This window comes from Scylla paramamosain, chromosome 1 (assembly GCF_035594125.1).
Source record: "Scylla paramamosain isolate STU-SP2022 chromosome 1, ASM3559412v1, whole genome shotgun sequence".
In the NCBI taxonomy this organism is placed as follows: Eukaryota; Metazoa; Arthropoda; class Malacostraca; order Decapoda; family Portunidae; genus Scylla; species Scylla paramamosain.
The window spans coordinates 18,229,481-18,243,572 of NC_087151.1; positions in this window are offsets into that span (position 1 = coordinate 18,229,481).

Below are 14,092 nucleotides of genomic sequence, written 5' to 3' on the forward strand. Positions count from 1 at the left end.
TAGAGTGTTATTCATGCGTTTTACCCTTTTGATAATAAGAAGGTCAAAAACACTTATAATACACGTTTCTCGTAATGTCTTTTGATTTTTCCCATATAGGGTATTTTCGATTCATTTAGGCGTTTTTTACGTAACAATCTTATAAAACATTAAAAATACTTGTTTTTGGTAATGTTATTCTGTTTCTCCATAAAGGATGTTTTCTATGTTTTTTTTTTTATCGTTTTGGTACGTAGGACACTCAAAAGAAACGTTTTCTTAATGTTGTTTTGTATTCCCATATCAGGTGATTTGTATGCTTTTTAGCATTTTTGTGCCTAACACGCTGAAGAACACATTTTAGACATGTTTCTGAAATCTCGTTTCCTTTCCCCAAATAGGGGGCTTTACATGCATTATGGCGTTTTCATTCATAACAAAGTGAAATCACTGAAAATATACGTTTTTGGTAATGATATTTCATATAGAGTGTTATTCATGCATTTTAGCGACTCCGTAACTAATAAGTAACAAAGAAAAACACCAATAGTACACATTTTAGTAACGTCTTTTCATTTTGCCATTTAAGATACTATAGATGCATTTTGGCGTTTTTCTACTTAACTAACTCAGAAACACTCGAAATATTTGTTTTTGATATTATTTCTCCATGTTTTTTTTTTTTTTCATGCGATTTAGCGTTTCGGTAGGTAAGAAACTCAAAAACACTGAAAACAGACGTTTTTGGTTAAGTTGTTTTGTTTTCCTTTATAGGGTGCTTTCCATGCTTTTTAGCGTTTTGGTGCCTAGCACGCCAATAAACATTCAAAAGGCACTTTTCTGGGAATCGCGTTTCCTTTCATCATATAGGGTACAAAAACATGTATTAATAGTGTTTTCGAAAACGCCAAAGTGCATGCAAAGTAAGCTATACTGGAGAAACAAACAAAAACGTGTCTTTTGAGTGTTTTCAGCTTTTTACGTACCAAAACACTAAAATGCATAGAAAAGAAACATCATGGAGAAACAGAATAATATTGCCAAAAACGTGTATTTTGAATGTTTTTTCAGCTTATTACGTACCAATACGCAAAAATTCATCCATTTCACCCTCTATAGGGTAAAGAAACGACATTCCCGGAAAAAAATGTTATTTTGGTGCTTTTCAGCGTTAGGTACCAAAACTCTAAAGAGCATGGAAGACACTCTATATAGAAATCAAAACAATATTATCAAAATGGTGTCTTTTGAGTGTTTTTGAGCTTCTTACGTTACAAAATGCTAAAACGCGTGCACAATAGCCTTTATCGGGAGATATTACCAAAAACGTATAATTTAAGCGTTTTCCAGCTTTTTAGAAACCAAAACGCCTAAATGGATGTGCTAATCACGTGTTTCAGTATTTTATTACCAAAGAAGCTCAAAAACACTTATAATATACGTTTTTGGTAATGTTGTTCTGTTTTTCATATATGGTATTCTGTATAGATTGTCGTACCTAACATGAGGAAAAAACCCATTTGTTTGGTTAATGCTTTTTTTCTCCATATAGAGTGATATTCACGTGTTTTAGTGTTTTCGTATATAAGATGTTGAAAAACACTCATAATAATATTTTTTTCTTAATAATTTTTCGTTTCTCAAAGTCCGTTAATTTGTGTGCATTTTGGCGTTTTCGTACCCAACAAGCTCAAAAACACTCAAAACACACATTTTTGGTAATGTTATATTTCACCATAAAGGATGTTTTGCACGCTTTTTAGAAATTTGGTACGTAAGAAGATCAAAAACATTCAAAAGACACGTTTTCGATGTTATATTTTTTGTTTCCTATATAGAGTGTTTTCCATGTTTTCTTTTTTTTTTTTTCTTTTGTGGGATTGGTTTCTAATATGCTCAAAACACTCAAATGACACGTTTCCGGTAATATAATTTCTTTACATCAAATAGTGTGCTGTCTGCATTTTGGCGTTTTGGTAGCTAATGATCAGGAAAACTCTCAAAACACACGTTAATTGTAATGTCCTCTTTCACCATAAAGGATGTTTTTCATGCATTTTAGTGTTTTAGTACGTAAGAAACTGAAAAACACTCAAAAGACAAGTTTTTGATAATATTGATTGCTTTTCCTATACAGGTTGTCTTGCATGCACTTTGGTGTTTTTGTATCTAACAAGCTCAAAAACACTCACCATACAAGTTTTTTCGTAATGTTGGTCTATTTTTTTTTTTTTTATGTATGGTGTTCACTATGCTTTTAGGCGTTTTGGTACCTATCATGGGGAAAAAAATCATAAAGTACGCTTTTGGTAATGTTGTTTTGTTTCTACAAATATAGTATTATTCACGTGTTTTAGACTTTTGGTATCTATGAAGCTAAAAAAGACATAATACACCTTTATATTAATATCGTTTCTTTTACCTATATAGGGTAATTTGCATACATTTTGGATTTTGTTACCTAACAAGCTAAAAAAATCTCAGAACATACGTTTTTGCTAAAATTGTTTTGGACGTCTTTTATCGTTTTGGTACGTAAGAAGCTCAAAAACACTCGATTTTGTTAATGTTATCTTGTTTTCCCATATAGGGTGTTTTCCTTGCTTTTTTAGCGTTTTGCTACCTAATACGCTCAAAACAATTACATGACAAGTTTCTGGTGGTTTTGCTACTGGTTTTGTTAATGTTTTTTTTTCTCTCTCATATAGAGTAATATTCACGTATCTTAGCGTTTTGGTACATAAAAAAAAAAATAAAAACACTCATAATACGCGTTTCTGTTAATATCGTTTCGTTTCCTTAAATAGGGTTTTTTGCATGCAATATGGGGTCTAGTACCTAACAAGTTAAAAGACACTGAAATAATATTTTTTTGCTAAAGTTTCCCATAAATGTTTCTTTGCTCACATTTTAGCGTTTTGTACGCTCAAAAACACTAAAAAGAAACGTTTTTGACAATGTTGTTTTCTTTTCTTATATAGAGCTATTTCCATGTTTTTTTTAGCTTTTTGTTGCCTAATTTGCTCGAAAATTCCCAAATGGCACGTTGCAGGTACTATCTTTTAGTTACTCCAGACAAGGTATTCTACATGCATTCTGTCGTTTTGGTACCTAACTAACCTAAAAACACTTAAAACACACGTTTTTGTTAATGTTCTATTTCTCAGTAAAGTGCGTTTTGCATCACTTTTAGAGTTTCGTTGCGTACGAAGCTGAAAAACACTCAAAAGATATGTTTTTGGTAATGTTTCTTTTTTCTTCTTCTCTTCTTCTATAGGATGCTTTGCATGTACTTTGGCGTTTTGATAACTAACAAACTCAAAAATATTCATAATACATGTTTGTGATCATGTTCTGTTTCTTCACATAAGGTGCTTTATATGTATTTTGGCGTTTTGGTCCCTAACATGGGGAAAAGCACCCATAATACACGTTTTTCGTAATGATGTTCTGTTTCTTCATATAGAATGCTATTTACGTGTTTTAGCGTTTCGTTACATAAGAAACTGAAAAACAGCGTTAATATCTTTTCTTTTCCCCATATCTGAAACTTTGCATGCATTTTGGCGATTAGTTATCTAACAAGCTCAAAAACACTCAAACACACGTTTTTTCCTAATATTGTTGTTGTTTTTTTTTCGTAAATTGTTATCGTTTTGGTACGTAAGAGGCCCAAGAGCACACAAAGGACACGTTTTTGTTGAAGTTGTTTCGTTTTCCCACATAGGGTATTTTCCATGTTTTTTTTTTTCTAGCGTTTTGGTGCCTAATACCCTAAAAAAACACCTAAATGACACGTTTTTGGAAATGTCGTTTCGTTACTTCATATAGGGCGCTCTGCATGCATTTTGGCGTTTTACTAATTACGCTGATAATACACATTGCTGGTATCTTTTTTCTCCACAGTGTTTTAAATGTGTTTTACCGTTTTAGTACGTAAGCTGGAAAAAAAAAAAAAAAAAAAAAAAAAAAAAAAAAAAAAATATATATATATATATATATATATATATATATATATATATATATATATATATATATATATATATATATATATATATATATATATATATATATATATATATATATATATATATATATATATATATATATATATATATATATATATATATATATATATATATATTTATTTATTTATTTATTTTTATTTATTTATTTTTTTTTCCATACATGGTGCTTTGCATGCCCTTTGGTGATTTAGCACCTAAGAAGCTCAAAAACATATAAAAGACGTTTTTAGTAATGACGTTCTGTTTCTAGATATAGTGTGCTATTGATGTTTTTTAGCGTTTTTTTTTTTTTAACCTAAGAAGCTGAAAATACTCATAATACTCATTCATTATCCTTTTTTTTTTTTATCCAATATCGTGATATTTTCATTGAATTTCTCGTTTTGGTTCCTAACAAGCTGGAAAACGCTCAAATCACACTTTTTTTTTTGTGATGTATCCCCCATAAAACGTGTTTTCCACGCGCTTTAGCGTTTTCATACATAAGAAGCTCAAAAACACTCAAAAAATATCTTTCTGGTAATGTCGCTCCGTGCTTTGCATGCATTTTGCAGTTTTGGTAGATAAGAAGCTCAAAACACTCAATAAACACGTTTTATACAATGTTTTTTCTGTTTCTCTATAAAGGGTACGTAAGAAGCTCAAAACACTAAAATACATGTTTTTGGTTATGTTATTTGCTTTTCTAATATAGAGCGTTTTGGTACATAAGATTTTCAAAAACACTCAAAAACAGCTGTTTTTCGTAATCTCGTTCGGCTACTAAAATGGTGATTTCATTCATTTTGCAGTTTCGATAGCTAAGAAGCTCAAGAAGACTCAATATGGTCTTTTTTTGCAATTTTTTTCTTTCTCCATGAAGGATTTTTTGTATGCACTTTTATCGTTTTGGTAAATAACAAGCTCAAAACACTCATAATACACGTTTTAGATAATGTTCTGATTTCTTTATGTAGGGTGTTTTGTATGCATTTTGGCGTTTTAGCACTTAACATAGAGAAAATCACTCATAATAAATGTTGTTTTTTTTTTTTTTATATAATGTTGTTCTGTTTCTCCTTATAGATTCCTATTCATGTGTTTTAGCGTTATGGTACATAAGAAGCTAAAAAAAAAAAAAAAAACGCTCATAATACACGTTTCTGTTAATATCGTTTCCTTTAGACATATCAAATAATTCATTTTGGCATTTTAATACCTAAACCTAACAATCTGGAAAACACACAAATCATACGTTTTTGGTAATGTTGTTCAGTTTCTCTGTAAAAGGGTATTTAACACGTGTTTTAGCGTTTTGGTACGTAAGAAGCTTAAAGAAAAAAAAACACAAAATACACAGTTTTGATATTTTATAATGAATGTGTTTCTTCCTTTTTACCGTTTGGTGCCTAATATCCTAAAAAAAAAACACCCTTTTGACACGTTTCTGGGAATGTTGTGTTCTAACCCCGGATAGGATGATTTGTATATATTTTGGAGGGTTGGTATCTAATAAGCTGGAACTACTGAAAAGATGTTTTTGGTATTATTGTTTGGTATTATTGTTCACATATAGGGTAATTTGCGTGCATTTTGGCGTTTTGGTACCTAACAATCTTAATAACACTCATAATACACCAATTTAATAATCTTTTTTTTTTTTTTTTTGTCATATAGGGTGCTTGTGTACATTTGACGTTTTAGTACATAACATGGCGAAAACACTTATAATACACATTTTTGGTAATGTTGTTCTATTTTTCCATATAGAGAGCGATTCACGTAATTTAGTGTTTTGGTATCAATAATGTTGAAAAACACTTATAACACACGTTTCTGTTAATATCGTTTCGTTTCCCAGTAACGGATACTTTGGATGCATTTTGGTGTTTGTTACCTAAATAGCTCAAAAACACTCAAAACACACGTTTTTCTTAATATAGTTTTGTTTCACCTTAAAGGTTGTTTTACATGTTTTAGCATTTTGGTACGTAAGAAGCCTAAGATTTCTTAAAAGACACGTTGTTGATAATGTTGCTTTGATTCCCTCTGCTTTCTAGCGTTTTCGTGCCTAATATGCTCAAATCACACAAAGTACACGTTTCTGGTGATGTCGATTCGCTACCCAAATAGGGTGCTTTGCATGCATTTTCACGTTTCGGTACCCAACAAGTTGGAAAACAATGAAAAAACAAATCCTCGGTTATGTACTTCTGTTTCTCCATAAACAACGTTTTGTATGCGTTTTCGCGTTTTGGTACTAAGAAGCTGAAAAACGTTGAAACGACACGTTTTTGTTATTGTTATTTGTTTTTGCCTTATTGGGAGTTTGCATGCACTTTAGCGTTTTGGTAAAAACACTCATAATACACATTTTTTGTAATATTATTCTGTTTCTTCTTATAGGGTGTTTTCTTCATATTGGTTGGTTTGCATCCGTTTTAATGTTTTTCTAAGTAAAACACTAAAAAAACACGTTTTCAGTAATTTTGTTTTCGATTCCCATAAAGAGTGACTTCCATATTATTTATCGTTTTGGTGCCTAACTTGCTGAAAAACACTCAAAACACATGTATCTGGTAAAGTCGTTTAATTTCCTCATGTAGGTGGCTTTGCATACACTTTATGGTTTGGTACATAACAGTCCGAAAAAAAAAAATCTAAAATTAACTTTTTTCATAATATTATTTTTTCACATAATTTCCCTGAAATTTGCCAGAATTTTGGCATCTCGGTACCTATGAAGATAAATAACAAAAAAAAAAAAAAACATTTTAATTAATTTATTTATTTTCTCTATAAAGAGTGTTATTTGTGGGTTTTAACTCTTTTCGTACTCATGGAACTTAAAAACACTCATAATACACGTTTCTCGTAATGTCCTTTCGTTTCCCAAACATAGGGTTCTTTGCATGTATTTAAGACATCAAAAACACTGAAAATTCATGTTTTTCGTAATGTTATTTTGTTTATCAATAAAGGGTATTTTGCATGCATTTTAGCGTTTTAGTATGTAAGGAGCTGAAAGACACTTAAAGACAAGTTCTTGGTAAATGTTGGTTTTATTCCCATGTAATGTCATTGCCCTGCTTTTTTTGTGCTTTATTGCCTAACACGCTCAAAAACACTCAAAAGACTTTTTTTTTCTGGTAATATCATTTATTTCCAACATAAAGCTGGTTTCGCATGTAATTTCCGGTTTTGGTAACTAAGAATGTGAAAAACACTCAAAATACACGCATTTGGTAAGGTTGTTCTGTTTCTCAATTAAGAGTGTTATTCATGAATTTCAGCATTTTGGTATCTAAGAAAAATCTCCACATACAAGAGTTTTTGCGTTTTTTGCCTTATGGATCTTGAAAACTATTAAAACATTCATTATACAATTTTTTTGTAATATCCTTTTGTTTCCCAATATAGACTGCTTTCCATTCATTTTTGCGTTTTTTGTAGGTAACAAGCTCAAAAACATTCAACTTTTTTGTAATGTTATTCTATTTCTTCATATTGGTTGGTTTGCATCCGCTTTAGCGTTCTACGCTAAAACTGAAAAGACACGTTTTCAGTAATATTGTTGAAATTGCTGAAAACACCCTAAGACACGTTTCTTGTAAAGTCGTGTAATTTCCCCATATAGGTGGCTTTGCATGCACTTCCGGATTTCGTACATAACTCCGAAAAAAGCTAAAAAAAAAATTTTTTTTGTTTTTTTTTCACATAATTTCCCTGAATTTTTTTCAGAATTTTGACATCTCGGTACCTATGAAGATGATTAACAAAAAAAAATCTATTTTTTTTTATTATTTTTTTTCTCTATAAAGAGTGTTATTTGTGGGTTTTAGATTTTTGGTACTTAAGGAACTTAAAAATACTCATAATACACGATTTTCGTAATGTCCTTTCGTTTCACAAACATAGGGTTCTTTGCATGTATTTAAGCGATTTTATAGGTAACATGATCAAAAACACTCAAAATACATGTTTTTGGTAATGTTATTCTGTTTCTCCATAAAAGGTTGTTTTGCATGCGTTTAGCGTTTTGGTATGTAAGGAGTTAAAAAACACTTAAAGGCAAGTTCTTCGTAAAATTTGCTTTTATTCCAGTGTAATGTGATTGTTCTGCTTTTTAGTGTTTTGTTGCATATAACGCTCAAAAACACTCAAAAGACACTTTTCTGGTAATGTCATTTTTTTTCCCACATAAAGCTAGTTTCGCATGTAATTTGGGATTTTCGTAACTAACAATGTGAAAAACACTCAAAATACACACATTTGGTAAGATAGTTCTGTTTTTCAATTAAAAGTGTTATTCATGAGTTTTAGCGTTTTGGTAAGAAACTTCTCTATATACACGAGTTTTTGCGTTTTTTGCCTTGTGAAACTATAAAATACTCATTATACACGTTTCTCGTAATGTCCTTTTGCTTCCCAATATAGAGTGCTTTCCATCCATTTGCGCGTTTTTTTTTTTGTAGGTAAAAAGCTCAAAAACACTTTTTGGTAATGTTATTCTATTTCTTCATATTTGTTGGTTTGCATCCGTTTTAGCGTTTTTCTACGTAAAACACTGAAAAGACACGTTTTCAGTAATTTTCTTTTGGATTCACATATTGACTGACTTCCACATTATTTATCGTTTTGGTGCCTAACATGCTGAAAAACACTGAAAAGACAGGTTTCTGGTAAAGTCGTTTAACTTCCTTATATAACTGGCATGCACTTTAGAGTTTGGTACATAAAAATCCGAAAAAAGAGCTATAATTAACTTTTTTGATAATGCTATTTTTTCCACATAAATTCCCTGAATTTTGGCAGAATTTTGGCATCTTGGTATCTATGAAAATCAATATAAAAAAAGCTATTTTTTTATTCTTTTTTTTTTCTCTATAAAGAGTGTTATTTTGGGGTTTTAACGTTTTGGTACTTAAGGAACACTTAAAAACACATAAAAACACTTAAAAAACATGTTTTTAGTAATGTTATTCTGCTTCTCCATAAAGGAGTTTTTTTGCATGCGTTTTAGCGTTTTGGTTTGTAAGGAAGTGAAAAACACTTCAAGGCAAGTTCTTGGTAAAAGTTTATTTTATTCCCATGTAATGTGATTGCCCTGTTTTTTTTGTGATTTATTGCCTAACACGCTCAAAAACACTCAAAAATCACTTCTAGTAATGTGATTTTTTTTTTCCAACATAGTTTCGCGTGCTATTTGGGGTTTTCCTAAGAATGTGAAAAACACTCAAAATATACGCATTTGGTAAGGTTGTTCTGTTTCTCAATTAATATTGTTATTCATGAGTTTCATCATTTTGGTATCTAAGAAACATCTTTATATACACGAGTTTTTGCGTTTTTTGCCTTGTGGTTCTTGTGAACCACAAGTTCTTTTGCTCAAAAATAATAAGACACTCATTATACACGTTTCTCGTAATGTCTTTTTGTTTCCCAATAGGGAGTGCTTTGCATCCATTTTCGCGTTTTTTGTAGGTAACAAGCTCAAAAACACTCAAAATGTACCTTTTTGGTAATGTTATTTTATTTCTTCTTATTGGTTGGTTTGCATCCGTTTTAGCGTTTTTCTACGTAAAACACCGAAAAGACACTTTTTCAGTAATATTGTTTTAGATTCCCATATAGACTGACTTGCATGTTATTTACCGTTAGGGTGCCTAACAAGCTGAAAAACACTCATAAGACAGTTTTCTGGCAAAGACGTTTAATTTCCCCATATAGGTGGCTTTGTATGCACTTTAGGGTTTGGTACATAACAGTACGAAAAAAAAGCTAAAATTAACTTTTTTGATAATTGACTCATAATTTCCTGAATTTTGCCCAAATTTTGGCACCTCGGTACCTGTGAAGATGAAAAAGAAAGAAAAAAAATATCGTTTTTTTTCTCAATAAAGAGTGTTATTTGTGGCTTTTAGCTTTTTGGTAAAGATCTTAATAACACTGATAATACACGTTTCTCGTAATGTCCTTTCGTTTCCCAAAAATAGGGTTCTTTGCATGTATTTAAGCGTTTTTATTGGTAACATGATAAAAAACATTCAAAATATATGTTTTTGGTAATGTTATTCTCTTTCTCCATAAAGTGTGTTTTGCATGCATTTTAGCGTTTTGGTATATAAGGAGCTCAAAACACTTAAAGGCAAGTTCTTGGTAAAAATTGATTTTATTTCCATGTAAAGTGATTCCCCTGCTTTTTAGTGCTTTATTGCCTATCACGCTCAAAAACACTCAAAAGACACTTTTCTGGTAATGTCATTTTTTTCCCACATAAAGCTGGTTGCACATGCAATTTGGGATTTTGGTAACTAAGAATGTGAAAAGCACTCAAAATACACGCATTTAGTAAAGTTGTTCTGTTTCTAAATTAAGAGTGTTATTCATGAGTTTCAGCATTTTGGTATCTAGGAAACTTCTCCATATACACGAGTTTTTGCGTTTTTTGGCTTGTGGTTCTTTTGAACTATAAAACATTCATTATACACTTTTCTCACAATGTCCCTTTGTTTCCCAATTTGTATCAATTTTAGCGTTTTTTTGTAGGTAACAAGCTCAAAAACACTCAAAATATACCTTTTTGGTAATGTTTTTTCTACTTCTTGATATTGGTTGGTTTTCATCCGTTTTACCGTTTTTCTACGTAAAACACTGAGAAGACACGTTTTCAGTAATTTTGTTTTGGTTTGCCATATAGAGTGAGTTCTTCATTATTTATCGTTTTGGTGCCTAACATGCTGAAAAACACTCAGAGCACAGATTTCTGGTAAGGTCGTTTAATTTCCTCAAAAGGCTTTGCATGCACTTTAGTGTTTGGTACACGAAAAAAAGCTAATATCAACTTTTTGATATAAATTTCTTATCATATAATTGCCCTAATTTTTCCCAGAATTTTGGCATCTCGGTACCTATGAAGGTGAATAACAACAAAAAAAAAAAAAAATCCTTTTATTTATTTATTTTTCTAAATAACGAGTGTTATTTGTGGGTTTTAGCTTTTTGGTAGTTAAGGAACTTAAAAACACTCATAATACACGTTTCTCGTAATGTCTTTACGTTTCACAAACATAAGGTTCTTTGCATGTATTTAAGCGTTTTTATAGATAACATTATCAAAAACACTCAAAATACATGTTTTTGGTAATGTTATTCTGTTACTCCATTAAGTTTTTTTTCCATGCGTTTTAGCGGTTTGGTATGTATGGAGCTCAAAAACACATATTGGCAAGTTCTTGGTAAAAGTTGGTTTTATTCCCATGTAATATGATTGCCCTGCTTTTTAGTACTTAATTGCCTAACACGCTCAAAAACAATTAAAATACACTTCTGATGATGTCATTTTTTTCCCTCATAAAGGTAGTTTCTTATGCTATTTTGGGTATTGCTAACTAGGAATATGAAAAACACTCAAAATACAGGCATTTGCTAAGGTTGTTCTGTTTCTCAATTAAGATTGTTATTCATGAGTTTCAGCATTTTGGTATCTAAGAAACTTCTTTATATACACGAGTTTTTGCGTTTTTCTACGTAAAACACTGAGAAGATACATTTTCAGTAATTTTGTTTTGGATTCCCATATAGAGTGAGTTCCTTATTATTTATCGTTTTGGTGCCTAACATGCTGAAAAACACTCAAAAGACAGATTTCTGGTAAGCTCGTTTAATTTCCTCATATAGGAGGCTTTGCATGCACTTTAGGGTTTGGTACATAACAGTCCGAAAAAAAAGATAAAATTAACTTTTTTGATAATATTCTTTTGTTCATATAATTTTCCTGAATTTTCCAAGAATTTTGGCATCTCGGTACCTATGAAGATGAAAAAAAAATTCCTATTTTTTGTTTTTATTTTCTAAATAGTGTTATTTGTGGGTTTTAGTTTTTTGGTACTTAAGGAACTTAAAAAAAACACTCATAATACACGTTTCTCGTAATGTCCTTTTGTTTCCCAAACATAGTGTTCTTTGCATGTATTTAAGCGTTTTTATAGATAACATGATAAAAATCACCCAAATTACATGTTTTTGGTAATGTTATTCTGTTTCTCCATAAATTTGTTTTACATGAGTTTTAGCGGTTTGGTATATAAGGAGCTCAAAAACATTTAAAGGCAAGTTCTTAATAAAAATTGGTTTTATTCCAATGAAAAGTGATTCCCCTGCTTTTTAGTGCTTTATTGCCTATCACGCTCAAAAACACTCAAAAGACATTTTTCTGGAAATGTCATGTTTTCCCACATAAATCTGGTTTCGCATGAAATTTGGGTTTTTGGTAACTAAGAATATGAAAAACACTCAAAATACACGAATTTGGTAAGGTTGTTCTGCTTCTCAATTAAGAGTGTTATTCATGAGTTTCAGCATTTTGGTATCTAGGAAACTCCTCCATATACACGAGTTTTTGCGTTTTTTGCCATGCTGTTCTTTTAAACTATAATACACTCATTATACACTTTTCTAGCAATGTCCCTTTGTTTCCCAATATAGAGTGCTTTGTATCAATTTTAGCGTTTTTTTGTAGGTAACAAGCTCAAAAACACTCAAAATATACCTTTTTGGTAATGTTTTTTTTTTCTATTTCTTGATATTTGTTGGTTTGCATCCATTTTAGCATTTTTCTACGTAAAACACTGGGAACACACGTTTTCAGTAATTTTGTTTTGGATTCCCATATAAAGTGAGTTCCTTATTATTTATCATTTCGGTGCTTAACATGCTGAAAAACACTCAAAAGACAGATTTCTGGTAAGGTAGTTTAATTTCCTTATATAGGAGGCTTTGCATGCAGTTTAGGGTTTGGTACATAACAGTCCGAAAAAAACAGCTAAAATCAACTTTTTTGATAATATTCTCTTATCATATAATTGCCTTGAATTTTCCCGGAATTTTGGCATTTCGTACCTATGAAGATGAATAACAAAAAAAAAAAAAATCCTATTTTTTATTTTTTTTTTATTTATTTATTTTTTTTTTCTAAATAAAGAGTGGGTTTTAGGTTTTTGGTACTTAAACTTAAAAACACTCATAATATACGCTTCTCGTAATGTCCTTTTGTTTCCCAAACATAAGGTTCTTTGCATGTATTTAAGCGTTTTTATAGATAACATGATCAAAAATACTCAAAATACATGTTTTTGGTAGTTTTATTCTGTTTCACCATAAAGTGTAATTTGCATGCGTTTTAGTGTTTTGGTATATAAGGAGCTCAAAAAGACTTAAAGGCAAGTTCTTATTAAAAATTGGTTTTATTCAAATGTAATGCGATTGCCCTGCTTTTTAGTGCTTTATTGCTTATCAGGCTCAAAAACACTCAAAAGACTTTTTTCTGGTAATGTCATTTTTTTCTCACATAAAGCTGGTTTCGCATGCAATTTGAGGTTTTGGTAACTAAGAATGTGAAAAGCTCTCAAAATACACGCATTTAGTAAGGTTGTTCTGTTTCTCAATTAGGAATGTTATTCATGAGTTTCAGCATTTTGGTATCTAGGAAACTTCTCCATATCCACAAGCTTTTGCGTTTTTTGCCTTTTGGTTCTTTTGAACTATAAAACACTCATTATACACTTTTCTTGCAATGTCCTTTTATTTCCTAATATAGAGTGCTTTGCATCAATTTTCGCGTTTTTTATAGGTAACAAGCTCAAAAACACTCAAAATATACCTTTTTGGTAATGTTTTTCTATTTTTTTTTTTAATTGGTTGGTTTGCATCCGTTTATCGTTTTTTCTACGTAAAACACTGAGAAGACACGTTTTCAGTAGTTTTGTTTGGATTCCCATATAGAGTGAGTTCCTTATTTATTTATCGTTTTGGTGCCTAACATTCTGAAAAACACTCAAAAGACAGATTTCTTTTAAGGTCGTTTAATTTCCTCATATAGGAGGCTTTGCATGCACTTTAGGGTTTGGTATATAACAGTCCGAAAAAAAAGCTAAAATTAACTTTTTTGATCATTTTCTTTCATCATATAGTAGCCCGGAATTTTCCCAGAATTTTGGCATCTCGGTACCTAAGAAGATGAATAACAAAAAAAAAAAAAAATCCCATTTATTTATTTTTATTTATTTATTTTTCTAAATAATGAGTGTTATTTGTGGGTTTTAGCT